Source organism: Macaca fascicularis, chromosome 15 (genome assembly GCF_037993035.2).
Source record: "Macaca fascicularis isolate 582-1 chromosome 15, T2T-MFA8v1.1".
Classification (NCBI taxonomy): Eukaryota; Metazoa; Chordata; class Mammalia; order Primates; family Cercopithecidae; genus Macaca; species Macaca fascicularis.
In genome coordinates this window covers 87,987,165-87,999,956 of record NC_088389.1, presented here as the reverse complement: position 1 = coordinate 87,999,956, position 12,792 = coordinate 87,987,165, and the positions used below count along the sequence as shown (strand labels likewise).

Below are 12,792 nucleotides of genomic sequence, written 5' to 3'. Positions count from 1 at the left end.
TAGACTCTTTCATGCAATATCTTCCTAAATTTCTTAACCCCCTCTTCTGACCCACGTCCTTCTTGCTAAATTGCATTCTACATTCTTGCAGAAGAATTAATTCTTCCTAGCATAGATCTAGTCATGATAATTTTTCTTTAAAAAAAAAGTCTGGTGTATATTAACTATTTGCATCTCTCTGCATCCAGAGGAAAAAAGGCCCTATTTATCTCTTGCACTTTAATCCTGGTGTAATGCATCATTATATGTTGGACACCGTTTTCCTTTGATAAACTGTCTTATACATTATACTGGCCTATTTTCTTTAATGAAATTCTATAGGCTGCATTTTAAAAGGGCGTAACTTAACACACCTTATCATTGCTCATTCTTCTTCCTTGTTTTCTCAGTCACCTGCTCAACACTTAAAAATGCTGGCTTAGTCAATTTGTGCTGCTACAGCAAAATACCTAAGACTGAATGATTTATAAATAACAGAAATTTATTTCTCACAGTTCGGGAGACTGGAAAGTTCAAGATCAAGACACTGGCAATTTATCTGGTGAGGATCTCTTTTCTGAGTCTCACATAGCAGAAAACAAAAGGGAAAGCTAGTCTAACATTGTGTAAAGTCTCTTTTCAAGGGGCTTGATCCCATTAACAAGGGAGCAACCCTTAAGGCCTAATCACTTCTTACAGGCCCAACCTCTGAATCACTTTGGCAATACCTAAATTTTGGAGGGGGCTACATTTAAATCATACCAAATGCCATACAGATGAGTATGCCCTCACAAAGACATCTCTGCTTCTCTGGTTTCAGTGATTCCCACAGTTCTATTGGAAGAAGTATGATTTACAGTGTACTCTAACTTCTGGCTGCCAGTTTGCCTTAAGGGGGCAATTGCATATGTATTCTCTCATTTAGAATGAGAAATAATGCATTATTAACAAATTTAAAATTTTTTTTCACAGGAACGATAGACTACTTTTTAAAAAGACTTTTCCATTTCCCCCATCCTAAATGTGTTTCATTTGTTTGACAGATTCCTAGCAAGGATCAATGTGTAAATAGCACAATTTTGGTAGCAAAAGTTCCCTTTTCAGTATTGATGTATTTAAATTTTTCATTATTTATAGTAGGTATATATACCACAAAATACACAAATGTTCTAAAAAAATGAGAAAAAGTGGTTCAAAAATTATTAATTGTATTACTTAGAGATAAATCACTATAAAATGTGAAATTTATAGAGAGAAAACTAGAATGCATAATAATATTAACGCAATTTAAAATAAATGAGTAGTTTTTACAACTTTGTTTTGACCAAAATTAGATGCTTTACAAATACTCTTTTGTAATCTTTTATCTCCAATGTTTATTGTACAGTGAACATCTTTCCACAGCAAGTCCAAATTTATTCCAACAGCTGAATAGTATTCCACTGTTTTGGTGCAGGGCTGGCATGTATTACCATGCAGATTTTCTATTGATCAAGGGTCTGGGACTGAGTATGTAGATAGAGGCTAAAATCTAGCCCAAATTTGCAGTCACCCAGCTCCATAACAATTTGTGCCCGACCAGAGGAACTGTTCTTTTCTAATTAACATGAATTTTCCATGTGGGCTGTGGTGGTTCTGTAGTTTTAACTTACAAGTTTTATAAGTTCATAGTTTAAAATATCCAATAGCTCAATAAGGCTTATTTTCAAATGTAGCAGTATCACTGCTCCAAAACCATCCCAAGTCCCCTTCTTCTTATATTGAGACCTGTCTAGAGTTACATTAAATTTTTTTTCTAGCTATATTAAGGTATTTTTAACAAATAAAATATGCATACATTCAAGATGTACAATGCGATTATATGTATATATGTACACACACACACACACACACAGGGAAATGATAACCATAATCCAATTAACACATTCATTATTACAGTTACCATTGTGTGGTGTGTGTGTCTGTGTGTGTTTGTGTGTGTGTGTGTGATGAAAACACGTAAGATCAACTCTTTTATCAAATTTCAAGTAAACAGTATGGTAAAGTACTGTACTGTAATATACAGTATAGTCACCAAGCTGTACATCACCAGAACTTATTTGTCTTATTACTGAAAGTCCTCCATAATTTTGGTACCTATTACCAATATCTTCAACTATTTTAGCTATTGCTTCTAAAATGTTCATAAAATTTATTACTAAGATATTTTTACTCTATATCTTAATTTTTCAGTTTCAGGTGTCATCCACTGAATTCCTGCTATGAGAAAAATGGGAATTTCCTTTCTTATAACCAACCACATCATTTCCAGCATGCCAAATGTATACAAACATAGTGCTCACAATAAAATTGGTAAAATCTTTTTACTGAATTGGTATTTATTGTTCATGTGCTTATTATTGCATACATTGTGTTCATTATCCAAATGATTTTATATATATATACACACACATAAAATATAATAGTATTATATTTTTTCAAATATTTTTATTCTTAATTTTTGTGGGTACATAGTATGTGTATATATTTATGTGACATTTGAGATATTTTGATACAGGCATACAATGGGTAATAATCGCATCAGGGTAAATAGAATATCCATCACCTCAAACATTTATCCTTTCTCTGTGTTACAAACAATCCAATTAAACTCAGTTATTTTAAAATGTACAATATATTACTGTTGACTATACTCACTGTTGTGCTATTAAATACTAGATCTTATTCATTCTATCTAACTATACTTTTGTATTCATTAAACATTCCTAATTCCCTCACCTCTCACTACCATTCACAGCCTCTGGTTACCATGATTGTACTCTCTATCTCCATGAGTACAATTGTTTTAAGGTTTAACTCCCACAATAAATCAGAACATGTGAAGTCTGTCTTTCTGTGCAATCTTATTTCACTTCACATAATGACCTCCGGTTCTATTCATGCTGTTGCAAATGACGTTATCTCATTCTTGTTTATGGCTAAACAGTATTTTATTGTGTATATGTCCTGAAGGGTTTTTCTTTAAGTAGTTTTATACTCTGAGATCTTAGATTTAAGTCTTTAATTCATTTTGATTAGATTTTCAAGTACAAGGCAAAAGATAGGTGCCTAGTTTTACTCTTCTGGATATGGATACTCAGTTTTCACAGCACCACCCATTGAAGAGACTATCTTTTCTCCTATGTATGTTCTTGTATCTTTGTCTAAATAAGTTCCTGTATATGGATGGATTTATATCTGAGTTCCCTATCCTGCTTCTCTGATCTATGTGTTTGTTTTTATACCGTGCTGTCTTGGTTACAATATCTCCGTAGTATAAAGTCAAGTAATGTGATTCCTAGTTTTGTGCTTTTGGCTCAGGATGGCTTTGACTATTCTGAGTCTTTTGTGCTTCCATATGTACTTTAGGTTTATTTTTTTCTATTTCTGTGAATAATGTTATTGGATTTTGATGTGGATTGCATTGAATCTATAGATTTCTTTACATAGTATGGATATTTTAACAATATTGATTCTTCTAATCCATGAATATGGAATATCTTTACATTTTTTGTGCCCTTTTTAATTTCTTGCATTAATGTTTTATAGTTTTTATTATAGAGATTTTTTATTTTTTTGGTTATTTATTCCTAAATATGTTGATTTTGTATCCTGCAACATTACTGAATTTGCTTATCAGATCTAACAGTTTTTTGGTCGAGTCTTAGGTTTTCCCAAATATAAGATTATATCTGCACACAAAAATAATTTGAATTGTCTATTTTCCATTTGGATGCCCTTTATTTCTTTCTCTTACCTGATTTCTCTAGCCAGGATTTCCAGTACTCTGCTGAAAAACAGTTGCGAAAATGGGCAATCTTGTGTTCCTTGTCTTAGAGGAAGGGCTTTCAGGTTTTCTCCATTCAGTATAATACTACATATGAGTCTGTCATATATGACTTTTGTTGTGTTAAGGTATGTTCCTTCTATACACAGCTTTTTAAGGGTTTTCATCATGAAGAAATGTTGAGTATTATCAAATGCTTTTTCTGCATCAATTGAAAAGCTCATATATTTTTGTCTTTCATTCTGTTGATATGATGCATCACATTAACTTGTGTATGTTGAATCATCCTCGCAGGGTAAATACACATAGTCATGATGAATGATATTTTAAATGTGTTCTTGAATTTGGTTTGCTAGTATTTGTTGAGGATTTTTGCTCAATGTTCATTAGGAATTTTGGCCTGCGGTTTTCTTTTTTGACGTGTCTTTGTCTTGTTATCAGGGTAATTCTGGCCTCATAGAATGAGTTTGGAAGTATTCCATCCTCCTCTATTTTTGAGAATAGTTTGATTAGGGTTGATATTAATTCTCCTTTAAGTGTTTGGTAAAATTCAGCAGTGAAGCTGTTGGGTCCAAGACTTTTCTTTGCTGGGAGACTTTTTATTATGACTTTGATCTCTTTACATGTTATTGGTCTGTGCAGGTTTTGAAATTTTTTATGAGTCAATCTTGGTAGATTGAATGTGTGTAAGAATTTATCTATTTCTTTTAGGTTTTCCAATTTCTTGTATAGAGTTGCTCATAGTAGCCACTAATGATCCTTTCAGTTTCTGCAGTATCAGTTGGAATGTCTCGATTTTCACCTCTGATTTTATTTATTTGGGTCTTCTCTCTTTTTTTCTTAGGTTAGACATATGGCAATTTTATGTGTAGTTTCAAAAGACTAACTTTTTGTTTCATTGATGTTTTGTATTTTTTATTTTAATTTTATTTCTCTCTGCTTTAATCTTTCTTATTTCTTATACTTATTTTGGATTTGGTTCGCTCTTGCTTTCTGAATTTTTATATGATTTTTAACATTTTAATTTAATTTAATTATTTTATTTTATTTTTTTTTTTTGAGATGGAGTCTTTCTCTGTCGCCCAGGCTAGAGTGCAGTGGTATGATCTCAGCTCACTGCAACCTCTGCCTCCCGGGTTCAAGCAATTCTCCTGTCTCAGCCTCCCAGGTAGCTGGGATTACAGGCACACACCACGACACCCAGCTAATTTTTGCATTTTGAGTAGAGACAAGCTTTCACCATATTGTCAGCCTGGTCTCGAACTCCTGACTTTAGGTGATCCACCTGCTTCGGCCTCCCAAAGTGCTGGGATTACAGGCATGAGCCACCATGCCTGTCCTGCTTTCTGGTTTTATGATTATCATTAGGTTTCTTATTTGAAGTTTTTCTACCTTTTTGATTTAGGTGCTTGTTGCTATAAACTTTCCTCTTGGTACTGCTTATGCTGTATCCAACAGATTTTGGTATACCATTATCTTTTTTTTGTTGTTGTAGAGAAATTTTTCAACTTTTTTCTTAATTTTTTATATCGACTCACTGGTCATTCAGGAGCATATCTTTTAATTTATTGTCCATGTATAGTTTCAATATTCATCTTAGTATTGATTTCTAGTTTTATTCCATTGTGTTCTGAGAAGATATTTGATATAATTTTAATTTTCTGAATATTTCAAGACTTGTTTTGTGGCCTTATATATGGTCTATCCCTGAGAATGTTGCATATGTTGAGGAGAAGAATGTGTATTCTGCAGCTGTTGGGTAAAATGTTCTGTAAATATATATTAGATCCATTTGGTCCACAGTGCAGATTATGTCTGATTTTTTTTGTTAATTTTCTCTCTGGATAAACTCTCTAATGCTGAAAGTAGGATGTTGAAATCTCCAGCTTTTACTGTACTGAGGTCTATCTCTCTCTTTAGGTCTAATAACATTTGCTTTCTATATCTGGGTGCTCCAGTGTTGGATGCATGTATGTTTACAATTGTTATATCCTCTTGCTGAGTTGACCCTTGTTCATTATATAGTGACCTTCTTTGTGTCGTCTTATAGTTTTTGTCTTGAAATCCATTTTGTCTGGTATAAGAATAGCTACTCCTGCTTTTTTTTTTTTCCTTTAATTTCCCTTGGCATGCAATACCTTTTACCATCCTTTTATTTTCAATCGAATGTGTCTTTCTAGGTGAAGTATATTTCTGGTAGACAACAGATTGTTGGGACTTGTTTTTTATGTATTCTGCCACTCTATGTCTTTTGATGGGAAGAGTTTAGTTCATTTACATTCAAATTATTATTGATAAGTAAGGACTTACTCCTGCCTGTTTGTTTATTTGTTTTCAGGTTATTTTGTGGTCTTCTTTTCCTTCCTTCCTTCCTGTCCTCCTTTTAGTAAAGGTGATTTTCTTTAGTTGTCCTAATTTCTTTCTTTTAAAATTTTTGTGTAGGTATCTGTTATATGTTTTTAAATTTGAGGTTACCATGAGATTGCACATCACATTTTTAGCCTGTAATTATTTATTTTCTTTTATTTCTAATTATCCAACTTTATTTTTCAACTGCGGTGTCAAGAAATGTCACAGCTGCTAGGGTGAATGTACAACTTCTGCAGCTTTCAAACCCAGGCGGGAAGCTACCTGACTGCACAAGACAAGCCATGAGGTGCACTGTTCAGGAAGAAATGGCTGGGTCTCTTCAACAATATTAGTTTAGAGCATTTTAAGGTAACACACACCCTAGTACTGCTTACAAGCCAAAGGAGAAAGGGTAAGGCATCCATCATATATCACATCCCTTCGAAGAGGGAAATGAGCATCAATTCTGTGGGAACAGCATCTTTGGATTACACCTCAGCTTGTTTCTCTTGGGCTTCCATGGCAGCTGCAGCAGAAGCAGCCATGGTTCCACCGCATTCTGTCTCTGCTGCCTTTGTCTCAGCCCCACTTCCAGCCTCCGCAGCCTCACTTCTGGCCTCGTAGCCCCGTACTCAGATGCTGTTACACAGAGCATGTGCTCTTCCAGCAGCTGTTCAGCCTGAGCATCACTACTGTTGTCCGCTGTATCCACGGGGCCTTCAGACTCGTCTTGCTCTCCAGAGCAGTGCTCCTTCCCCATCTACAGCCCTCACTGCTGTCGTAATCTCCTGGACCAAGATGTCTGCCGCCACCTCCTCAAGTGTCTCTTCCGTATCCTCACCTCCTAAATTGCCATCTCCTCCCATTTCTGTGTCACCAGTTTCACTGGTGTAAGGGGCCTCACACCCGAGGTATCTGTCTGTTGTTCAAGAAACTCTTAGCCATATGGAGACTGGTTTTCTTGAACTGCTCAGCAGCCGACCCAGTCTCATAGGAGGCCACCAAGGGCAAGCAAAGGTGGCCTGGTGGCCGGGGTTGCTTCCATGCACATGGCCTCTTATGGCCCAGAGCAGGGCACGTACAATTCCAACTCCCTCACTGCCAAGATCAACCAGCGTTGGGACATAGTGTCCAAGGAGGAAGGCAGGGATGGGAGCGGCCACGATGGGGAGGGCATGCAGGGCTGGGAGAGCTCCTTCCACTTGCAGACCTTGGAGTCCTATGACTCTATGCCCTACCTGCCAGAGCACAGCCCCTACCGCCCCAGTTACAGCTACGACTATGATTTCGACCTGGGGTTCCACCGCAATGGCAGCTTTCAGTGGCAGCACAGTGAATGTCGAGACCTGGCCTTGGAGTAGGGCTCCCTCCATGGCTTCATGCTGGGCGGGGCCAGGGCCATTTCCAGGACCAGAGCAATCCCGGCACCTTCATGTGCAGCGACCCCTTCAAGACACCCTCTGCCTCCCCTGAGCCTCTATCCACGCCCTAGAAAGAGTTGAACTACGTGAGAGGATGGGGTCTGGGAAGGCCCTCTCCCCAGGCAGCGGCCTCCTTGGCTCTTCTCTCAGTCCATGGCTCCTGACTAAGGCTTGATGGGCGTGCAGGGGGCGGGTGGCTATGACAGCGCTGGCCTTATGGATGTGGTCACTTGCAGGACCAGATGCAGGATCGGGATCCACCCAGAAGGAGAGGGTTTGACCCTTCGGACTAGATGGCATGGGAAGGAAACGGAAGCAGTTCCAGATTTGTAAGGAGCTAGACGCCAAACTAGCCTGGGTTGACGGCGAAGGAGATTTCTCAGAAAATGATCTCCTGGTGACTTCCACTCAGGAGATGAAGAATTTAAAGGTGAGGATGAATTCTGTGACTCTGGTAGGCAGAGAGAAGGACGATGAGGATGAGGAAGTGAAGAAGAGAAGGGAAAAGTAAAGGAGGAGAGACAGGATGCAGGACCGCGCAGCCGACAGGATTCAGTTGGCCTCTTCTGTGTGCAAGTTCTGTAGATTTGAAGAGGAAGAGATCCAGAAGCATCTGCAAAGCAAATTTCACAAAGAGACGCTGCAGTTTATAAGCACCAAGCTGCCCAACAAGACAGTGGAATTCATCCAGGAATACATTATAAACAGGAATAAGAAAATTGAGAAGAGGCGTCAGGAATTGATGGAGAAAGAAAGCACAAAACCAAAACCAGATCCTTTCAAAGAGATTGGCCAGGAGCCCTTTAAGAAGATCCAAGCTGCTCACTGCCTGGCCTGTGCTATGTTGATCCCTGCACAGCCACAGCTTCTCCAGCCACACCTGCACTCCACTGACCACAATAACCTATTTTTTAAATTAATGGCAACTTAACATTGAATGCATAAACAAACAAGCAAAGAGAAAACTAATAAAAACTCTACACTGCAACTTCATCTCCCTGCTTTTTAATTTTTTGTGGTTGTCTTATTATATGTCTTTCTATACTAGGTCTTGAAAATTTGTTGTATTTCTTACTTTTGATAGTTTCATCTATTAGTCTTTCTACTCAAGGTATGAGTAGTTTATGAACCAGAATTACAGTGGTATGGTATTCTGTGTTTTTCTTTGTACTTACTATTACAGGTGAATTTTGTGCAATATCTTCAGATGAGATGAATTATTGCTCATAAACATCATTTTATTTCAGATTGAAGAACTCCCTTTAGCATTTTCTTGTAGAATAAGTCTGATGTTATAAAATCCCTCAGTTTTTGTTTGTCTGGGAAAGTCTTTATTGCTCCTTCATGTTTAAAGGATATTTTTATTGGATATTGCCAAGACCAGCTCGGTCGGGGAGACCCTAACCCAGCAGTGCTAGAGGAATTAAAGACACACACACAGAAATATAGCATGTGGAGTGGGAAATCAGTGGTCTCACAGCCTTCAGAGCTGAGAGCCTCAAGCAGAGATTTACCCACATATTTATTGACAGCAAGCCAGTGATAAGCATTGTTTCTATAGATTATAGATTAAATAAAAGTATTCCTTATGGGAAATAAAGGGATGGGACGAAACAAAGGGATGTGTCTGGCTAGTTATCTGCAGCAGGAACATGTACTTAAGGTGCAGATTGCTCATGCTATTGTTTGTGGCTCAGGAATGCCTTTAAGCGGTTTTCCGCCCTGGGTGGGCCAGGTGTTCCTTGCCCTCATTCCAGTAAACCAACAACCTTCCAGCATGGGCGTCATGGCCATCACGAACATGTCACAGTGCTGCGGAGATTTTGTTTATGGCCAGTTTTGGGGGCTGTTTATGGCCAGATCTGGGGGCCTATTCCCAACAGATATACTATTCTAGGACAATTTTTTTTCCCAACACTATGTGTATGTCATGGCATTCTCTACTGGCCTATAAGCTTTCCACTGGGAAGTCTACTGCCAGACACGTTGAAGATCTTTGTATGTTACTTGTTTCTTTTCTTTTGCTGCTTTTAGGATCATTTCTTTATCCTTGACCTTTGGAAATTTGATTATTGAATGTCTTGAGGTAGTCTTCTTTGGGTGAAATCTGCTTGATGTTCTATAACCTTCTTGTGCTTGGATATTGATGTATTTCTCCAGGTTTGAGACGTTCTCTGTTACTATCCCTTTGAATAAACTTTCTATCACTCTCTCTACCTTCTCTTTTTTTTTTTTTTTGACAGAGTTTTGCTCTTGTTGCCCTGGCTGGAGTGCAATGGTGCAATTTCGACTCACTTCAACCTCCACCTCACGGGTTCAAGCAACTCTCCTGCCTCAGCCTCCTGAGTAGCTGGGATTACAGGCATGTGTCACCATGTCCGGCTAATATTTTTGTATTTTAAGTAGAGATGAGGTTTCCTTACGTTGGTCAGGCTGGTCTTGAACCCCTGATCTCAGGTGATCCACTCGCCTCAGCCTCCCAAAGTGCTAGGATTACAGGCTTAAGCCACCACGCCCTGCCTACCTTCTCTTTAAGGTCAATAACTCTTAGATTTATCCCTTGGAGGCTATTTTTCTGGATCTTGTAGATCTTCTTCATTCTTTTGTATTCTTTTTTCTTTTCTCTCCTTTGACTATGTGTTTTTAAATAGCCTGTCTTCAAACTCCTTAATTCTTTCTTATGCCTGATCACTTTTACTGTTCAGACTCCAATGCATTTTTATGCATGCAGTTGCATTTCTCAGCTCCAGAGTTTCTTCTTGATTTTAAAAAGTATTTCAATCTCTGTTAAATTTATGTGATAGGATTCTGAATTCCTTCTCTGTCTTATCTTGACTTTCATTGAGCTCTTCCATAGAGATATTTTTAACCTACTCTCTGCAAGGTTACATATTTCTGCCTCTCTGGGATTGGTCACTGGTGACTTCGGTAGTTCATTTGGTGAGGTAACATTTTCTTTGATGGTCTTGATGCCTGTGGACATTTTTCAGTGTCTTGGAACTGAAGAGCTGGATATTTCTTGTAGTCTTCGCAGTCTGGGCTTCTTTGTACCTGTTTCTATTGGGAAGGTTTTCCAAGTGTTCAAAGGTACTTGGTTGCTGTGATCTAAGTCTTTGGTCACTGCAGCTGTATCTACATTAGGGGGCACCCCAAGCCCAGTAATACACCAGTTCTTGCAGGCTCATAGAGGCACCACCGTGGCACTCTTGGGTCAGATATGGGAGAATTCTTCGGATTACCAGTCAGAGATCCCTGTTCTCTTCCCTTACTTTCTTCCAAACAAATGAAATCTTCATCCCTGTGCTGAGCTGCCTGAGGGGTGATAATAACACCCCTGTGAGCATCACCACTAGGACTGCACTAAGTCTGACCCAAAGCCAGCACAGTACTGAGTCTCACCCAGGGCCTGCAGTGACCACTGCCTATTTACCACCTATATTTTCTCAAGGTCCTAGGGCTCCACAATCAGTAGGTGGCAAATCCGGTCAGACTTCTTCTCTTCCATTCAGAGAAGTGAGTTATCCCAGTCCCTGGGTAGGTCTAGAAATGGTGAGCAGGAGTCAGGACCTGGAGTTGGGAATGTAGGAATCTACTTGGTGCTCTATCTAATGTGGCTGAGCTGGCACCCAAGCTGCAAGATTTTTCCATCTTTTCCTCCCCTTTCCTCAAGTAGAAAAGACCCTCTCTGTGGCCACCACTGCCACAGGCCTGCAGCAAATACTGCCTGGCTAGTGTTGATGTTCAATCATGGCCCAAGAGTTCTTCAGTTCACTTGTGGTGAATACTGACAGGCCTGCATCTCTTGCTTCAGGGTAGTGGGCTCCCTTCTGGCCTAGGGCAGGTCCAGAAATACCATGCAGGAGCAAAGGCCTGGAATCAGTTATAGCAGAATCCCACTTGTGGCTGAACTGGCACCCAAACTGCAAGATAAAGTCCCCTTTACTCCTCCCTCTCCTTTCCTCAAGCAGGAGTCTCTCCCCATAGCCACCACAGATGGAAATGTGCTGAGTCACACCTGAAGCCAGCATGGTTCTGAGTCTCGCCCAAGGCCCATGGCAATACTGCCTTGCTATCACTGCTAGTTACTCATGACCCAAGGACTCTTTAGTCAGCAGGTGATGAATCCTGTCAGGAATGTATCCTTCCCTTCAAGGCAGCAGATTCCCTTCTGGCTCAGGGTATGTCTAGAGATGTCATCCAGGAGCTAGGGCCTGGAATGGGGGCCTCAGAACTCTGCCTGGTGACTTCTTCTACTGTGGCTAAGTTGGTATTCAATTCACAAGACAAATTCCTTTTTACTCTTCTGTCTCCTCTCCTCATGTGGAAGGAAGGAGTCTCTCCTGGATCTGCAAGCTGTACTGTCTTGGGTTGGAGAAGGGGTGATGCAAGCACTCCTTTAGCCACCTCAGTTGGTGTCCCACTAGATTGCATGTAGCCCAAATTTACTGTCTCCAAGTTCAGCACAGCGCCAGGACTTTCCCAGGAATTATATCCTTTGTGGCTGAAACTGCCTTCCAAGTTAATTTAGAACCCCAGAGCCCTTTGGCCTGTGGTGTTGTGGTTTGTTGGAACTCATGTTCCTACTGCTGGGGCTGGCCTAAATAATCCCTCCTTGGGCACCGACTGAGTCCTGCCCCTTCTTGCTTTCTGCTGTGAGAGGGCAGCACTGAGTTCCAATGCAACATTTCACAATCACTGTGCTCTCCCTCCCCCAAGCACACAGATTTTTTCTCTGCATCATGTGGCTGCTGCTGGGAGGTAGAGGGGGTGGTGTAGGTGATTTAAGATTGTCTTTTTTAGCCTCTTTCCTTAATATGATGTTAAAATCAGGTACTGTGGTTGCTTGCTTGATTTTTGGTTCTTATGAAGGTGCTTCTTTGTGTGGATAGTTGTTCAATCTGGTATTCCTGTTTGGGGGAAGATAGATGGAGTGCTCTGTTCAGCCATCGTGCTTTGCCTCACTTTTCTCTGTTTTCTTTCCATATATATATGTATACTTTCATTATGTCCATACATTATGTAATTCATTGGTTTAATTTTGTTCTTTGATAAACACTCTTGAGGCCCTCTCCTTTTTTTCTCTAATCTGAAGTTTATTCTCTAATTCTGTGGGATAGCTTATATCTTGTTGCCTTGGGATTGACATTTAACTTGATCCTAGCAATTCCTATCAACTCCTTTCTGCATTGAACCCCCCTTTTTTGTTTTCATTTCTTT

The 12,792-nt window shown here is 39.6% G+C and overlaps 1 pseudogene; it reads left to right on the top strand.

The window, feature by feature from the left end:
- The first annotated feature begins 3,000 nt into the window (after positions 1-3,000).
- LOC135967434 (A-kinase anchor protein 8 pseudogene) lies at positions 3,001-8,621 on the top strand (annotated as a pseudogene).
- Positions 8,622-12,792: the final 4,171 nt, after the last annotated feature.